This window comes from Cervus elaphus, chromosome 20 (assembly GCF_910594005.1).
Source record: "Cervus elaphus chromosome 20, mCerEla1.1, whole genome shotgun sequence".
In the NCBI taxonomy this organism is placed as follows: Eukaryota; Metazoa; Chordata; class Mammalia; order Artiodactyla; family Cervidae; genus Cervus; species Cervus elaphus.
This window is the reverse complement of record NC_057834.1, coordinates 63,570,783-63,587,642: the sequence shown is the minus strand read 5'-3', so window position 1 is coordinate 63,587,642 and position 16,860 is coordinate 63,570,783. Positions and strand designations below refer to the sequence as shown.

Sequence of the window (16,860 nt, the reverse complement as noted above, 5' to 3'; positions counted from 1 at the left end):
TAGGTCTCTAATATATTCAAAATTCATCCATGATTCAACATTTTAAACTGATTTCTTATCATGTATTAGATACTGTAAGATGGGCTTAGAACACATATGTAAATATAATGGCATCTTTGCCTTCGAGGAATGTTTGCTCTATGGGAGAGAAACACAAACAACAATATATTATGCAACTATTACAGGCAGGTTTGGAAAGAAATGTAATGAAAACATATGAGGAGGAGAATAATTAATTCTTCCTAAAAAGAGCATGGAAATTATACAGACAGAATTGCCTCAAGTTCCAAGTAATAGAAAACCAAACTTCAACCACTTGAAATGCAGTGTTTTGTTTGTTTTGTTTTGAAGCACATAATAAGAATTCTGAAGGTGTGTGGTTATTGACATTTGGACAACAGTTCAGTGAATGATGTCAAATATGTCCACAATTAAGTGCTGGAACTCAGCCTGGAAGTCAGCAGGATGTCTTTTATCAAGAAAAAGAAAAGAGAGAGCTTTCCCCATACACCCCAAGCTGACACTGTTTACTTCTCAAGGTCACCAGATCAACTATAGATATAAAATAAGCATTTGTCTTCCCCAAGACCTTTAGAGATACTGCCACTGACATTAAGGGACCACAGATTGTTCTTTAGAAAATGTTGCAGGAAGTGTGACTGTCTGCACTTCCTATTCCTATATTGCCTCCTCATGTTCCAGTCTCTATTCCAGGTCATCTATGAACATAGTTCTTGTCTTTGCGTGACCTCCAAGAGCTCCTCCCACTCACAGTCTTCATACTGTGCTCTCATGAACCCTGGTCTTCCCTGGAGGCTCAGCAGTAAATGAGGAGACCCGAGTTCCACCCTTGTGTCAGGAAGACCCCCTGGAGAAGGAAATGACAACCCACTCCAGTATTCTTGCCAGGGAAATCCCATGTACAGAGAAGCCTGGTGGGCTATGGTCCACAGGGTCTTGGATTCAGACACGACTGAGCACACATGCCATGCATCATTCTCAAGCTCTTCATAGAATATACACTTCTCTTTGCCTGACTGAAATTCACTCTCTGACTTTTCCACACACTTTGGGCCAGGAAATGAGGTTCATTTCCTCTTTGTTATTCAGCTATTTCTTAGAAATTATTATTTCTCCATCATTGCATAAAAACTCATGCATATTTGACATTTTAGCTATTTGGTCCTCTGCCCTTCCTCATTATTTTGCTGCTACGTACTCCAATTATCAAAGATTTTGCCATTGCTTTAGGATTTTCTTCTCCACTTTAACCTCTGCCATTGTCTTGGAAGGGCTTCCAGGTGGTGCTAGTGGTAAAGAACTCGCAAGACACAGGGGTGATCCCTTGATTGGGAAGATCCCCTGGAGGACGGGACAGCAGCCCACTCCAGTATTCTTGCCTGGAGAATCATGGACAGAGGAGCCTGGCAGACTATGGGTCCATAGGGTTGCAAAGAGTTGGACATGACTGAAGCGACTCAGTGTGTTCTGCACACATTGTCTTGGAAGGATTATTAAATCCAAATGGATAACCGATCTAACACATGGCTCTTCTTTCTTGTGGGTGGGCAGTTAGGCTCTGCTAAAACCCCAGAAGGTTAGGTACTGGTAAGACAGTTTCTCCTGGGGGCAGACCTTATTAAAGAAAAACATAGATGTGTTTCACCATGGCTCATTTTCCCCTTTCCCTTCCAGAAGTATGCGTATATTTCTCTCTAGTATTCAACGTGAGAACCTGGTAGAAGGCCTAGAGCTGAAAATCACCAAGTGTAGGCTTTATGCCTGGGTCCCCCTGAAGTTTCTGACTCTCAGAATTTTCCACACAGCCTCTAGCAATTCATCAGTTACAGTTTAGGTTTTCCTATCCTGGGCACTGGTCCCCCTGGAGTTTCTACTTGTTGGCTTCTGCTCAGGTTGTGATTCTCTGTCTGTCTCTCCAATTTGGGATGCAGCAGTTTGCTCTCTGATGAAGGTAAGAAGAGTTATTGATTTTTTGGTTTGTTCAACTTCTTACTTGTTAGGATGGACTGCCAAGCATTTTACTTATGAAAATTGGAATTTCATTTAAATTTTGTGGCCTATGGTAGGCCACATTTCTCATGGTAGAAATCTATCTTCACAGCTCAAGTTCTACTATTTTTTTTAAAGTGTTCTTTTGAAAATTGTTTCTTACACTTAGTTGGAATTTCTGAGTATAATTTTTCAAAAGTTAAAAATATTTATATTTAGCAACATACTCCTAGGTATTCTTTCAAGTGGTCTCTAAATTTCATTTAACATTTATGACTTAGGCATCGATGATGTAATTGTAAAGAAAATTGACAAAAACCCCTTCCTATCTGGAGTTTTGTTTCTAGGAGAGGAGACAGAATTGAACAATGTAAGTAAGATATGTATTATATTACATAATGAAAGAACTACAGAGGAAAAATAACCCGGAAAGGCAGTTATAAAATGGTGTATGCTTATGAAATTTCAGTTGGCATGGTAAAGGAATGCCTAATAAGAAAGTATATCTAAAACAAGGAGGAAGTGAGGGAGCATGCAAACAATGTGAGGACAATAAGTACAAAGTCCCTGAGGCAAGATTGTGTATCACAGGTTAGAGAAAACAGCAATGAAACCAACCATTGTGGCTGGTGTGGAGAGAACTAAGAGACCCTGAGGGCTACAATAAGGACTTTGATTTTTAATCTGGGCAAGGTAGAATGCCACAGAGTTCTTTGATCAGGGTAGTGACATCATTATGTTTTAACAAAATCATTCTGGCTACTTTGCTCATAATAGACTGCCAGGAAGCTAAGGATAAATATAGGGAAAACTATTGGAGGCTGGGGCTTCCCTGATAGTTCAGACGGTAAAGAACCTGCTGGCAAGTGGGAGACCCAGGTTTGATCCTTTGATCAGGAAGATCCCCTGGAGAAGGGAATGGCTACCCACTCCATTATTCTTGCCTGAAGAAATCCATGGACAGAGGAGCCTGGGTAGCTACAGTCAATGGTGTCACAAAGAGTCCAACATGACTGAGCAACTAATACTTTCACTTTTCATTAGAAGTCTATTGCAAAAATCTAGGTGAAATATTATGGAAGCTTGGACTATATTGATAGCAATGGAATGGGAGTAGACAAATTGCAGAATATTTTGAAGACAGGCTTCTTAACCAATGATTCTAAAATTATAATGATAGTAGGGGATGTTACTTTAATACATGAATATAATTAATTAGGGTGTGTTGTGAAATAATTTATTTGAAACCCCATTTTATATAGATATGGGCTTCCCAGGTGGCACTAGTTGTGAAGAATCCTCCTGTCAATGCAAGAGACATGAGAGACATAGGCGGGTTCCATCCTGTATCAGGAAGATCCCCTGGTGAAGGGAACGCTAACCTACTCCAGTATTCTTGTCTGGGAAATCCCATGGACAGAGGAGCCTGGCGGGCTATGGTCAGTGGTGTCACAAAGAGTTGGTCACCATTGGGCACACACACACAACATTCTACTTGTCTTTTTGATCATTGTAATGCTTAAGCTTAACAGATTCATTGATTTTTTTTAAAGTTAGGTTTGAGGAATAAATGCCAATTTGATTTTTAAACAAATGAGTCCCTAGTTTTCATATGCAGACAATACTCAGGGAAATTTTTCTTGTGTTTTTGTGTTTTTATAAGAGTAAAAGAAAACCACACTAAATCTGCAGTTGTATAACTTATGTTTCCCTCCAATTCTTTGCTATCAATAAATGTGTAAGTTAGTATTCTGAATAATTCTCCCCTTTATTACGTTTCTTGTATATGTTAGCAATTTTTGGAGTAAAGTTAAAGTGGGAAATGTGAATAATTTGACAATAATCTTCATTTTCTTATTGGCAGAATGCTAACAAAAGCATTTAGAAATTTTAGTTTTTACATTTAGCAAATTATATTGGTAGACTTAAAAGGAGTGTGATTTTTTGTAATTTTTAAATTAAATTATAGCGTATGTACTATACAAAACAATGCAGTTCCAAAAATTTTTTACAAAAAACGCTAATCCATGTAAGTAAAACTCAGATAAAAAATTGCAACTTTAGGGAAACTGATTGTTTCCTTGTGAGAATGCCCTCTGGTGACCCTTCTGATTATTACCCTTCCTCATATTGAACTGATTTTCACTTAATTTTTAACTTTATAGAAATGGAATCATATAGTATATATTAACATATACAGTATATATTTATTTATATTATAATTGTATATTAATTATAAATATATTGATTTATATTAATATATTAATATTCCCTCAACAATATATTTGTGATTCATCATTGTTATTGCATATAATTGTAGTTTGTTTATTCTTATTGTTGGATATAGTATTCCATTATGAATCTATCACAATTTATCCATTGTACCATTGACAAATTTGGGTTGTTTCCACTCTTGGCATTATCTACAGTTCTATCTATTTCAGTGTTCATAATAAAAGTTCTGTTGAGCAGATATTCAGGAGTAAAAGTGCTGGGTTATAGGGACTGTTTATTTGTTCAACTTGGGCTTCCTCAATGACTCAGCAGAGAAGAATCTGCCTGCAATGCGGGAGACACAGGAGACATAGGGTTTGACCCCTGGGTGGTAAAGATCTCCTGGAGAAGGGACTGGCAACTCACTCTAGTATTCTTGCCTGGAGAATCCCATGGACAGAGTAGACTGGTGGGCTACAGTCTATAGGGTTGCAAAGAGTAGGACACGACTGAAGAGACACAGCATGCACACACGTGTGTTCAACTTATTAGATAATGTACTTCCATAGTAATTACACCAATTCACTCTTCAATGGCAGTGTATGAAAGTCTTAGTAGTGAAGGATATTTTAAATGTACATTTAAGTCATAATTTTTCCTTATTATTAATCATTCTTCATCAGAGCCATGAACTTCTAAATATCAATCGCTGACTTGTCATGATCTGCCCCAGGTGGATATCAGGTAGATTGGGTCAAATTAATTTAATTGATTGTAACTTTTTGTCACAATTGTTTACCTGTCTTTTTCTTAAGTATAGTTGCACTTATAATTTGTTTATGTTACTATGTGAATAAAACACAGCTTTTTTTTTTTTACTTCTACAAATTCTATGTAACAGATTTTATCTGCTATCCTTTCCATCTCTTTCTATCAAAAAAATAATTTTCTTGTCAATAGTTATCATTATGCCCTAAGATGACTTTTATTATTTTATCCTGAGGTTTTTCTATTTCTATGTGCATACAGTTTTCTTCTTTTATATAGCTAGCTAGCTATAATATTTATCATATATATTTGATAAGATATATATGATATGATATATACAATACAATCATGTATATATGTACAGTCTGGGCACCTTCTGTATACTTGTTCTGTGTTGGGCAGTAACCCAGGGAAATAGTCACAGGTGAAATGGCCACTTATACTGTTGAACAACATACAGGGAAATCAATTATTACTTTTTGCACTTGGACTTCCTTTCAAAAAGAGTCCCATATTGAGGCATTGTTCATAATTCCTTCATTAATAAAAGATAGGGCAAAACTTTGGGACTTTCCTTTTCTAACAGGAATAAAATCAGTTATCCCAAAAGTGGTTCATGAAATACAAAGAGAACTTAATCTAGCAACAAGACAACTCATTTGCTTCTGGAAAATCAATTTTCATCCATTAGTTGAATGGACATCTTTTAGTACAAGGTAACCTGCCTAATTTCAAGCAAGACTATCATTATTCCTGGAAAACTTTGTTTGGAGCTGGCATTTAGGATGACCCCACACAACTTACAATTATGTTATGATATCAAATGGACTTTTAAAGCAGGGCAGTGTTTTAAGAAGAATTATGGTGATTTGATAGAAAATAAAATCCTTGAAAAGAAATATTGGTTTCTAACATATTTGTATTCAGGGTCAGCAGTGGAAGACTTTAAGAGGTAGCTGGAAATGTTTTGAGCCAATTTCAAGGTGACTTTAATATTAATCCAGAGACATTTACAAAACGAGCCTACTTAGTCCTGGAAAAAGAAAAACTAGTGAGGGTAACTTGTTTCAATTCTTCTTAAATTGGAACACATGTATTAATATTGACAACTCTAATATAGCCACATTTGCAGGTGACAGTAGAAAATAATAAAAGAGCTAATGCTAGGTTCAATTTCAAGATTTCCAATATTCTAAAAAGGAGTAAGAGGCAGAATAAAGATAAGTGCAACTCAAGTGATGAAATGCCACTTTGACAGAGTTAAAATCAAAGTCTACTTTTTTGTTTTCAAAATCTATTGTAGAACCTCCCATCAGGGCATAGCAGTGTTGTAGTGTTAGTCGCTCTGCCGTGTCCGACTCTTTGTGATTCCATGGACTGTAGCCTGCCAGGCTCCTCTGTCCATGGAATTTTCTAAGCAAGAATACTGGACTAGGTGACCGTTTCCTCCTCCAGGGGGGTATCTTCCCAACCCAGGGATTGAACCCATGTCTCTTATATCTCCTGCATTGGCAGGCAGGTTCTTTACCACTAGTGCCACCTGGGAAGCATTAGGCATAACAGGACCCTAAATTTGGGAATAGCTGGCCTCAAAACAATATTGATTTTTCTAATTAATCTACCTGAAATACCTTTCTATTTATTTAGATCTCCTTTGATTTTTTTCATGATAGTTTTGTAGTTTTCAGTTTATTTTCTTAGAAAAGTACTTTTGTGGGAGGAGGAGATGCTATAGTAAGTGGTATTGCTTATTTTAATTTCAAAGTAAATTTTTTTTTTTTGCTGGTATATAGAAAACAATTGTCTTTTGTATATTAACCTTGTATCTTGAGATCTTGGATGCCTTTTCACTATTACTTCCAAGATTATTTTTGCAAATTGTCTACAAAGGCAATGATCTCATCAATTTATATACAGCAATTCTATTTCTTTCTTTATAAGCTGCACATGTTTTTCTTTGTATTCTTTTATTTCTTATCTTCTTATTTCCTTGTGGTACTAGATAGAATAACCAATCTGATGTTGAATAGGAATGGTCAGATCAGATACATTGCTTGTGTTTTTAGTCTTAACCAGTAAACATGTTAGCTGTAGGTTTTTCAAATATATTCTTTATTAAGTTGAAGAAGCTCCCTTTGATTCCTAGTTTTTTGAGAGTTTTGTTTTTTATGAATAGGTGTTGAACTTTATTAACTACTAGTTTTCATTAACTTTGATAGTATAATAAGTTATATCGACTGATGTACAAATATTGGATCAGCCTTGAATCCTGGAATGACCATACTTGAGAGGAGTTAGCCTTTTTATTTTTTGCTGAATTAAATTGATAATATTTTGTTTGGAATTTTTTCTCCTGTATTCCTGAGGGATGTTGGTCTGCTTTCTTTTCTTCTAGTGTCTTTATTTGGTTTTGGTATTAGGGTAATGTTAACCTCATAAAATTAGTCAGGAAGTGCCCATAGCTTCTATTTTCTGAAAAATATAGTGAGTAATTAGTATCATATTTCTTTTTTTTTTTTTTTTTTTTTTCTTTTTAGTATCATATTTCTTTTAAATATTTGGGTCTAGTTATTTTCTTTCTTTCTTTTTTTTCTTTTTGGAAGATTTTATATTATTGACTCTATCTTTAAAACAAGCATAAGAGTATTCTTATCTTTGTGTGTGCAAGCTCAGTCTTTTGCGACCCCACGGACTGTAGCTCACCAGGCTCCTCTGTCCATGGACTTTTCCAGGCAAGAAATACTGGAGTCGGTTACCTAGAGAATTCCATGGGCAGAAGAGCCTGGCAGGCTGCAGTCCACGGGGTCACAAAGAATCTGACACAAATGAGCAACTAACACTTTCACTAATAAGGAGCAATGTTTTTCTTAATATCTTGGGCCTGCACTGTATGAAAGCCTCCTGGTCAAGTTATTTTAAGAGCAATGGGAAGCCAATAAAAATTTTTAATAGGGTGTAAAACTGATCATATCTGCATCCCCCAAACTTTGCCTGAGATATGTAGTGGAGAACAGATTGGAAGTAAGCCAGCGTGGATGTGTGCAGAATGCTTAAGGAGCCACTGAAGTATCCATGTCAGACAAAATGTGAGCTTGAATGTGTTGTGGTTGTTCAGTAGCTCAGTCATATCTGACTCTTTGTGGCTCCATGGACTGCAGCGCGTCAAGCTTCCATGTTCTCCAATATCTCCTGGAATTTGCTCAAACTTATGTCCATTGAGATGGTGATGCAATCTAACCATCTCATTCTCTGTCGTCTCCTTCTCCTCCTTCCCTCAATCTTTCCCAGCATCAGGATCTTTTCAATGAGCTGGCTGTTCACAACAGGTGGCCAAAATATTGGAGCTTCAGCTTCAGCATCAGTCCTTGCAATCAATATGCAGGGTAGATTTCCTTTAGGATTGATTGGTTTCATCTCCCTGCTGTCTGTGGACTCTCAAGAGTCTTCTCCAGCACCACGGTTTGAAAGCAACAATTCTTCAATGCTCAATCTTCTTTATGGTCCAACTCCCATGTCCATATATGACTCCTGGTGAAACCATAGCTTTGACTATAGGGACCTTTGTTGGCAAAGTGATATCTGTGCTTTTTAATATGCTAGGTTTGTCATAGGTTTTGTTCCTTTAGTGTGAGTGGTGGTGAAAATGACTAGACTAGAATAAACATGAGATCTATTGAAAGTAAAATTGACAGTTTTAACTTATTCGTATGTCAATGAGGCTGTTGACAGCAGAGTTGCAAATATAATTTGATCTCTATAAATAGGATAATTCTTTATGTAAATTTATATTTCCCAGAATACAATTCTGTACTTCTTGGGTAATGCAGATTTTAGGTATGAAATTGGGACCAATATAAAGTGCATCCCAGACCAAAGTCATCTGTGATATGGGGAGACATATCAAAAAATACATGGAAAGAGATTGATGGGAAAATAAGGGAAAGAGCTTTTGTATTATAGTATAAAATTATTTAAAAGCAGGGGATTTAAATCTGAAGGACTCATAATCACGTTTTCTCAGCTAGCAAGTTGGGATAGAATTTTTTCTTAGTTGCTCAGTTGTGTCAGATTCTTTGCAATCCTGTGGACTGTAGCCTGCCAGGCTCTTCTGTCCAGGGAATTCTCCAGCTGGGTCTTAAGATAGGGACAAATTACTTAACACTCTTGGGAGTCCCTTGGACTGCAAGGAGATCCAACTAGTCCATCTTAAAGGAACTTAGTCCTGAATATTCATTGGAAGGACTGATGTTGAAGCTCCAATACTTTGGCCACCTGATGCAAAGGGCTGACTCATTTGAAAAGACGCTGATGCTGGAAAAAATTGAAGGCAGGAGAAGAAGGGGACAACAGAGGATGAGATGGTTGGATGGCATAACCGACTCAATGGACATGAGTTTGAACAACCTCCGGGAGTTGGTGATGGACAGGGGGGCCTGGCGTGCTGCAGTCCATGGGTTCTCAAAGAGTCGGACACAACTGAAAGGCTGAACTGAACCGAACTGACTTAACACCTAGATATTAATACAGTGGTAATGTTAGGTATAGACTCAAAATGTGAAGACAATGAGTTTGGATTCAACTTCTTTCCCTGTAATGTTAAGCCAGTTGAATGCCAAGGGAAAAATTCTTCTTTAAATCTATTCACTGTGAAAAATGATGAGAACATATAGTAGTCTCAGAAAATTATCTATGTAATTAACCTAATTTTAAGATTGATGAACAATTGAGTGTAAACCCATGTTTTTTAAGGAAAGATTTAATTGATATAAACAAGTCCAGACAGCATTTTCAGAGCATAATGTTAAAAATACAGGTTAAGAAACAGCCCAACTTATTTAAATTTCATATTTACTACTTCTTGACTAGATGACTTTGTAGGAAGTACTTAAATTCTCTTGGCCTCAGCTGACTCATCTATAAATTAAGAAAATAATGCTATCTCATATGATTATAGTAAGAATTAAATAATAGATATAAAGCACTTGAATAACTTTTATGTGTGTATCTTTTTATCTACCTATCAATGGCTCAATAAATATTGACTTACCTATTATTATTCTTGCTTTCCATATCTGTAAAATTGATGTAATATACAGCTCCGAGGTATGGCGAGGCTTAACTAATGTTGGTGATTTAGTTGCTAAGTCATGTCTGACTCTTGAGACCTCATAGACTGTAGCCTGCCAGTCTCCTCTGTCCATGGGATTTCCCAGGCAAGAATACAGGAATTGTTTGCCATTTCCTTCTCCAAGTGATGGTCCCAACCTGAAGATCAAACCTGGGTCTCTTGCATTGCAGGCAGACTCTTTACCTACTGAGCCATCAAGGAGGCTCTGTTTACGATCTCTGAATGGGACAAGAATTCCTTGGTGAGGATGTTAACTGTGTTTCTTCTGAAAATAGGCATTCTTAGAATATACATTCTTGCAGTGTGAATGATGATGACCTAAGCTATCATGAAGAGTGACCTGCCATGTGTGTTAGTTAGTAAGAATTCCTGCAGGTATCATTTCTAATATTCATCTGTCACTTACTATGTAGCCTGACTGTTCATAAATGGTTTGGGCATTTTTAGTTAGGAGGGACTCTTAAGAGTTAATCACCTTTTATTCACTCTGAAAGCATAAGAGTTACTTGGGAATTCCCTTTTGAATAATCTCTGTCAAACATTGTTTATTTTTAAATAAACACATCTATCCCAGGTATATCTAAAGCATTTATTTCTGAATGAACATTTCTATCCCAAGTTTGTTTAGTATAAACTTCTGTGAAGTTCTCTAGATACACCTTTAATTGCCACAACCCACTGCAAAGGGCAATAAATGACACTAGAGTTTTTTCTAGATAAATTTTTGACACAGATGTTAAAGGGTTTTTTTAAAAAAAATTTTTAAAGTGTTGATAAAGATAGGCATAGTTCCAGAGAAGAATTCAGGGTGATTATGAGTATTCAAGAAAATAGTAAGTCAAACTTGAGCTATGTTTAAATGAAGGGGGAAAGGGCTTTAGGCAAGGTGCTGTTCTGTGCTTAGTCACTCAGTCATGTCTGACTCTTTGCGACCCCATGGACTGTAAGCCGGCCAGGTTCCTCTGTCCATGGGGATTCTCCATGCAAGAATACTGGAGTGGGTGGCCATGTCCTCCTCCAGGGGATCTTCCCAACCCAGAGATCAAACCCAGGTCTCCTGAATTGCAGGAGGATTCTTTACCATCTGAGCCACCAGGGAAACCCAAGAATGCTGGGTTGGGTAGCCCATCCCTTCTCCAGGGTATCTTCCTGACCCAGGAATCAAACCGGAGTCTCCTGTGTTGCAGGTGAATTCTTTACCAGCTGAGCTACCAGGGAAACCAAGGAGTACTTTGTAAATTAAAATTTGCATGAGAAATCAAACAATGTCAGTAAAGATATATTCTTAAGAACATTTCCCAACTCCAACTTGCCATCCTTAACCCTGACTTTGTGTACTTTTGGAAACTTTCATGATATATGATATTTCTATTACCAATTCTGATATATTTGTATTCTACTGTCTGTGAGATAATATTATTAAAATAATTTATTTTGCACGTAAGAAAAGTGAACATATTGTAAGACATATTGTAAGATACACTAAATTTTTAAATGTGCCTACATAAAGCAAAAAATGAAAGCACACCCAATACATTCATTATTAAACATGACAGATAGCATTAAAGTGTGTGCATCCTTTGATTTCAAAAGATAATTTATTATGCTTCTCTTGCCTTCTGCAAAATGATTGATCCAAAGATTAAATTCTTTTAATTTTATATAGCAAAGAACAAAACTCTTTCTAGGCCATTGCTGATTTAAGGTTAGTTAGATATCATTTGCTGCAAAACAAATCTCAGAATTCAGTGGTATAAATAAATTACCATTTTATTATGCTTACAGTTTTATAGGTCAAATGTTCAGACACACACAGGTTGGATGATGGTCTCTGCTCTATGATGTCTGGGGTCAAAGATGAGGAGATCGAAATAGTTGGAAGTAACTTAACAGGTTGGGAACTGGAATCATCTGGATATATTTTCATTCATTTATCTTGTGCCAGAGCTGGGATGACTCAAATTTGGGTTTAGCTGGAATTGTCAATCAGAATGTCTTCATGTGGCTTTTCCATGTTACATGGGCCTCCTAATGGCATGGCAACCTGAGTAGTAGGACTTTGTACATGATGACTCAGGGTTTCAAGAAGAATTGTTCCAGATAACAAGATGAAGCTGTACAGTCTTTCATGAGCTTGTATGCTGTACTGTATTGATTGAAGCAGTCACAATCTTGGGCAGGTTCAAGGACAGGTGATATAGACCCTATATCGTGATGAGATAAAGCAGCCCATCAAATAATTTGTGACTACATTGGGCTTCCCTGGTGGCTCAGACCGTAAAGAATCTGCCTGCAATGCAGGAGACCCAAGTCCAATTCCTGGGTTAGGAAGACTCCCTGAAGAAGGGAATGGCAACCCCCTCCAGTATTCTTGCCTGGGAAATCCCATGGACAGTGGAGCCTGTTGGGCTACAGTCTAGGGTCGCAAAGAGTTGGAAAAGACTGAGTGACTTTCACTTTCACGTTTTAAAACTGCCACAACCTGAGTCCTTGAGAAGTTATCCTTACTGTTTTTATAGATTTGCAACACAAAACGTTTCGGAACACTAGGTGTTTCTAGTATTAGCATAACAAATATCAGAGATGAGTTTTAGATATTACAATGTGTGCTCAGGTGCTCAGGCCTGTCTAACTCTTTGCGACCCAATGGACTGTAGCCTGCCAGGCTTCTCTGTCTATGGGATTTTCCAGGCAAGAATACTGAAGTGGGTTGCTGTCTCCATGGAATTTTCCCAACCCAGGGATATAGCCCATTCCTCTTGTGTCTTCTTCATTGGCAGGTAGATTCTTTACCACTAGTGCTACCCGGAAAGCCCAGATATCAAGTATTAAATCACAATTTCCATTTTCTTCAATTAATGACTATACCTAATACTTTAAAGAACAAGACCTACATTTAAAATATCACCAGGTAGACATGGATTTCTAAATATGTCTTATAAAGATACTTTTTTTCATTTACTACAGATTATTATATCCAAGTCAATAAAATAGTATTTTAACTTTTTCATATTCCCTTTTTATGCATTCTGGAACCTGGAAGTACTCTTTTTTGGAGAACTGGCATTAAAATGATATTTGTTAAAATGGAATTCCACATATACTTCAAAAGCTGACAAAATACTGGAATGCAACATGTTAATGGAATGAGTGAAAACAGAAAGCAATGTATTTGACATTGGTTGCTCTCAATTGAAGGTACTATATCTCAGATGGAATTATATATTTTAAGAGAATATCAGGCAATTGGAACATATACAAAGAAATCAACCAAAATGATGATTTGGAAAAAATAGCACTGTTTTTAAAAGTTTAAAATATGTAGACTATTTTCCCTCAATTAATCTTTTATATTATATAATATTTTGTTGTATTCAACTCATTTAATATGTATATTTCACACTGAATCTTTACAAAAGCACTGACAGTTCTTTTTTTATGATTTTATTTATTTATTTAATTTATTTTTTTTTGCCGCTCTGGGTCTTCTTTGCTTTTTGCGGGCTTTCTCTAGTTTTAGTGTGTGAGGGCTAATCTCTAGTTGTGGTGCATGGACTTCTCATTGAGACGGCTTCTGTTGTTGCAGAGCACAAGCTTTAGGCACGTGAGCTTCGGTAGTTGCGGCTCATAGGCACTAGAGTGTGGGCTCAACAGTTGGGGCACATGGGCTTTGTTGCTCTACAGCAATGTGGAATCTTCACAGGCTGGCGATCAAACCTGTGTCCCTGAATTGGCAGGCTGACTCCTATCCACTAAGCTATCAGGGAAGTCCAAGCACTAACTTTTCTTATGTATTGGGGAAATGGAATCAAACAAATTATGGAGCCAATTAGGGGAAGAGTAAGGAGAAGAATTTTACACAAGATCATATTATATTAACTTCACCTTGAAGAATGAACAATTATGATCCTTTTAAGAATTCAGAAGAGTTGTTGGTGTCATAAGTATCCACAGTAAAATAAACATTATTTTCACTCCTGGGATTGGGGAAAGAGTTAAGGAAAAATAATTAAATGCCATAGAACCATTTATGTTCGGTTTGTTTACACCAACTAATTACTTGGGACTCAAAAAGAGTAAGAAAACACTTGCAACATCTCAGAACATTGGTTTCTAAAAACATGCTAATAGAGATTTTTAAATTAAGTTTCACTTCCTCCTGAAAATTGATTTAAATGAGACTGGAAAAAAAAATAGTTATAAATCTGCAAGGACAAAGAAAATGGGAATAGATGTAACAGCAAACATGTCATGTCAATAAAATTCTCAAAGCCAGAAAATGTATGGGAAATAAGGCTTGATTGAGAAGACTGGAGACAAATAAAATGTAGGCCTACAGGCGAGAAGCCAATAACTGAGGCTTTCATGTCATAGAATCCACTAAAGTTTAGGGCTTGGGAGCATCAGGTACAATTAAAGAAAAGACGTTGACTGATTTGAAAGTTTATAAGAAATATTTACACTCCCTGAGTTTTGCCCCTGTTTGAAGAAACAGTAAGTTCTCTAACTAAACCAAGCAAAAGTATATGAAAAGGTTTACCGAGATAGTCTATATCCCATGATTAAAGCAAAAAAGAGTGAGTGTGAAGCACTGTTCTTAAAAAAAAAAATCTGGATGATTAAGTAAATGTTAATATAAAAGTCCCTTCCACTTTTGAATTCTCAAAAGTCCCCACTGTGTTGCTTTGTGGGAACTGAAGCCTGGGGAAAAGGCAGAGGAAAACGATGATCTGGCTATTGCTGTGAGTAATAAACTGTTCTTTTTCTTTGACCCAGTAGTTTTGTGTCCTCTGCCAGAATCCATGAAAATGGGGCATGCTAATGTGTTTGCTTAAATTTGGGGTGAAATATCAGCCCCATTCACAGTTCTTGGTAGTCAATTACAAATTACAAGATAAGACTCAGAGAGGTTAGGGGATTTGCAAAAAGGTCACACAGCAAGCAGAGAACAAAACTTGGGTGTGAACCGCCTGTGTGACTGCAACTTCAAGAATTCTACTTACTGCTTTTGCGAAGAGAAAGCTGATAAAGGAGCAGAGAATTATCTGTGTATCACTTTCAAGTGAGGTGAAATCTCACCTCAAGTGAGGTGAAATCTGACTTTCAGTGGCATGGGTATTAAGAATTACCCACACATTTTCCAGAAGAGTTAAGTTTTTGTGTACGAGCTCAGTTGCTCAGTCATGTCCAGCTGTTTGCCACCCTATGGCAAACAGTTTGCCTGCCACACTTCTCTGTCCATGGGATTTTTCAGGCAAGAATACTGGAGTGGGTTGCTATTTCCAACTCTGGGGGATCTTCCCAATCCAGGAATCGAACCTGTGTTTCCTGAATTGCAGGCAGATTCTTTACCACTGCTCCAGCCACCTGAGAGGGCTTAATGTAAGCTTTACCTTCCTTTAAAGCAAGCAAAACTCTAAGAATGATCTTTAAAATCAACAATGAACGTTTAGACTGTGAACTTTTCCTTGGTACCATTATAATATGCTTCTTTGAGAGATTTCTGGATGGCATTGGTTATAACAGTGAGATATTAGAGCAATGTGATTAAGATTTGAACTCTGGTCTTTATAATCCATAGCTTCACAAGAGCAGCAAGTGTTTAGGCTGAACAGAAAATAAGAATCAAACTAAAAAACCACAATGCAATTTCAAACATGTGAAACTGCTGCTGCCGACTAAAGGTTAGCCTTGCCCAACATCTGTCTTTCCCAACTTCTTATGATTCCCTTCCAACTATGGGAACCACAGGAATTGACTCCAGGCAAACAAAGCCCTGGACGTGTGATGGTAATCTTTGCCACAAAATAAATGAGTTGGTCTGGAAAACCTCAGTTTCAAAAGGAGACTTTCACTTTTTGTTAGTACATTCTAATATTTTCTGAGGCACCTACTTAGGAGGACTCAGTGAGGTTATGTACTGGGTGAAAAAGAGGAGAGATACATCGTATTTCCTAGAAAATTTAGAAAAATATGTTTATCTGAATATTATTTTTTCAGTTGTTTTTGTTCCAAACTCTTATAGTGCTAGAGATAGAAGTTTAGCTATCCAAAATATATGTTTTTCAAAAATTCAAATCTGTCTGGGAACCATGAATTCTGCTGATCTCATAGCTTCTCAGAGCACTGGAGGGAGCCCAGCAGCTGTCAGAGGTAGGGAGGAACAGAGTAGCGATAGTCTTCTGCCCCTCCCTCTTCAGCCGCAGTCTCAGCTCGGTTTTACAGATACAGAAACAGACGCTCTAGACATCTGAGCAGCAACATATGCAATTAGTAATTAATAGACTCCAGATTCAAATCTAACAGGCCCCAACCTGCAAACTGTAATATATCTATTTCTTTATGCTGCTCTCCCATTGGAAAATATCTTAAGGGGGGATGAGGACAAAGAACACTAAAATGTAGTATCAAACACCAAGACCCAATTTCCTCATTTTGGAATTTTCCATAGTCAACCCTGGGCTTCCCAGGTGACTCAGTGGGTAAATAATCCACCTGCAGTGCAGGAGGGCAGGAGATGTGGGTTTGATCCCTGGGTCAGGAAAACACCCTGGAGAAGGAAATGGCAATCCAGTTCAGTATTCTTGCCTGGAGAATCCCATGGCCAGAGGAGCCTGGTGGACTGCAGTCCATGGTGTGGCAAAGATTTGGACACGACTGAGCAACTGAGCACATAGTCAACCCCATATAGTCCCCAAAACCCAAGAGAATAATGAAAAATAGATAGAAACTGTTAGGGG

General features: G+C 37.3%; 1 long non-coding RNA gene across 1 annotated transcript in view; it reads left to right on the top strand.

The window, feature by feature from the left end:
- Window positions 1-1,346, top strand: part of LOC122676560 — a 29,576-nt gene extending 28,230 nt beyond the window's left edge. Inside the window, exon 4 of the long non-coding RNA XR_006335602.1 lies at window positions 1,293-1,346. This is a non-coding gene — a long non-coding RNA (uncharacterized LOC122676560). The remainder of the gene's footprint in view (window positions 1-1,292) is intronic.
- The last annotated feature ends 15,514 nt before the right edge of the window (window positions 1,347-16,860 follow it).